Source organism: Montipora capricornis, chromosome 5, assembly GCF_036669925.1.
Source record: "Montipora capricornis isolate CH-2021 chromosome 5, ASM3666992v2, whole genome shotgun sequence".
Classification (NCBI taxonomy): Eukaryota; Metazoa; Cnidaria; class Anthozoa; order Scleractinia; family Acroporidae; genus Montipora; species Montipora capricornis.
In genome coordinates, this window is record NC_090887.1 from 30,138,059 (window position 1) to 30,140,558 (window position 2,500).

The 2,500-nt window shown below is 36.5% G+C and overlaps 1 protein-coding gene across 1 annotated transcript in view; it reads right to left on the minus strand.

Moving 5' to 3' along the window:
• The window catches only part of LOC138050060 (uncharacterized), a 94,930-nt gene that overhangs the window by 12,407 nt on the left and 80,023 nt on the right, over positions 1–2,500 (minus strand). Inside the window, exons 11-13 of the mRNA XM_068896553.1 lie at positions 2,088–2,500; positions 1,356–1,415; positions 1,154–1,216 (exon numbers count right to left, since the gene is read on the minus strand). The exon at positions 2,088–2,500 is cut by the window's right edge and continues 1 nt beyond it. The gene's annotated coding sequence lies outside the window, so the exon portion shown is untranslated. The remainder of the gene's footprint in view (positions 1–1,153; positions 1,217–1,355; positions 1,416–2,087) is intronic.

The following is a 2,500-nucleotide window of genomic DNA, read 5'->3' on the forward strand; positions in this document are numbered from 1 at the left end:
TTACTAAACGATGTAATCTATGTAGTACCGAGAAATTCTATATTGTATATAAACCGGACATGGCAACGCTCAACAAACGTAATGAACTCGTATCGACTTGCAGTGTGTGTGTGTGTTTTGATTGTATCGCTTTGCTTTGTGATTTTTATCGGTTCTGTTTCATTTTTCATTGTATTAGCATATATTTTTTCCCTAGTGTATTTCAGGGACAATATGTGTATTCTTACCAGTCTGTAAATATTAGCTTTCGTTATTCCATTCATTTTTTATCTCGATAATGGTATCACGTCGACATCGAAACGTCGATTTTTTTAGCGTTTACTTTTATATCTAAAGTATTTAAAACAAAACTTCTTGGTACAACTTGCAACGAAATTTGTCAAACTTTATAAAAATTTGTTAGCCAAGCTTGAATGTTTGACTTTATGTCCAGCCTAACAATTTGACAAATTCATATTTTAATCCATTTGCATCCACGCTGCTTTTTGCCATCCTTTGCCATCCTCACATGCAAATGGTTCTTATCATTTGACAATGTCTATTTTTTCAAACTAAAGTAATTAACTTTGGGGTTTCCTTATTTTGGGCTGAAAATTTTAGCGTATGGAAACCATGCTAAAAGCATGGCACAACTCTTATATCTGTATTATTTTTTAGTGCTATTAAAAGAGATTTCTTAAAACATAAAATAGTAAAAACGAACGATAATATCCGACGTTTCGGAGTAGTCATGACTCCATTATCAAGGAAAAATGTTTGATCATGCAAATTACAGCATTTAAAGCGATATGGCGCGAAAATGGACATAACAAGGTGTGAAGATTATAAAAGTACTTTACGACGAATAGAGTCTGATTGCACATTGAGATTTGGCTTTAAAGTTCTTATAAAAAGCATTTCGTACAATAAACAGTCAAATTTGTTCCTGCATTTCTTAAGCACTTCAAAATGTCTCAGCACGTCCTGAGGGATTGTCCCGTGCACGTTCTTGTAATTTTTTAGTGCATGTTTGTTATCTGCTTTCTGGCTACAAAGACTGGTTTCTTTGTCAACACAAAAACAGAGACTTTGCAGGAGTTGTCAAGAGTAATACATCGTCCTTCTAACGAAATAAAATAAATTAAAATAAGTACGAATTTTTCTTGATTCTTACCTTGTGTTTGAAGGAAGCACCTGGTCGATCCTGGTTGATTGCTGCCTACAAGAATCTAAGGATCTGTAAACAAAAATACTGCTGTTAAATTTTTACAATTCGTTGGCTCAATTCGCTTCAAATGTAAAAGATCATCACGCACTTGACTAATACAGATAACCGAAAAAAAGCATTAAAACAACTACAATAAGAAGTGTTATACCTCCAAATTGCTAACAACAAACACCTTGTACGTCGTCGAAACTCTGGTCGAAACTGAAATCTGTGAATGAAAATGCAAGTTACTTCTGTTAAATTCACTCTGTTCATTTCAATTCAGTGTAGAAGAACATCACGATAACAAATAACAATGGAAATTAATCGTACATGTAAATGAGGAAAACAGCACAATCCGAGATCACGATATGTGGAAACCTCCGCGCGCTTTCAAATTGCTCGATCCAAACCGACAAAACCGGGACAAAACAGGTTTTTTTTTCCGCAAGCGCAATCACTCTGACCAGCTGTCGTATGTTTGTTACTACTCTCTGGGAGAGGGAAGGGGTTCTCCCCTGTTTTTTGTTTTTGTTTTTTTGTTTTTTTCAGTCGTCCTCAGTCTTCAGAGTTTCTACAGCCAGCTCGGGTTGAAATGCTAGAAAAAGTCAGTAATTCCTAGCCAGCTCATCGGAACACCTGTATTTTTGCCCACCCAGCAAAATTCCTCTGGGCAACAGATAAAGTGAGGAACATATTCGTTGGGTGCCCCTGCTGAGAAGTGGTGTCATGTGGTGTCATTTGGTGTTTCTGTTGTTGAAGAAAAAAATACTGTAATTCCATTCGAAATCTGAACATAAAACCGGGAAAAGACCAGGGACGAGTTGTTTGATGCAGGTCAAGCATTAAACGGGGTTAAATTACTAGGTTGAACAATTTTCTTTTTCTCTCGTGTACGTACCTGGTACCAGTGCAGAAGGTGTTTGAGAAGGAGTGGTTTGAAGAGAAGTGGAGATTAGTGTACTTGGTCCAGAGGCGATAGGAGAAGGACTGGTATATGGTATTTGTGTTGTCAAAGAAAAAATATCTAAAAGTGAAAGGAAATAATTTTTATTAATTCCATTGAAAAACTGAATAAAACAGGAAAAACGATGGATGAGTTGTTCGGAGGAGTTTACTATTAAATGGGGCTAAAGTCCTAGGTTAGGTGGCTCTTATAGAATCTTTATATAGGTAAGCTTGTACGTACCTGAAGCAGAAGGTGTTTGAGGAGAAGCGGTTTGATAAGAAGCGGAGATTAGTGTACTTGGTCCAGAAGCGATCTGTGAAGTGGTGTTAATTCGTGTTTCTGTTGTCCAAGAAACAATACCTAGG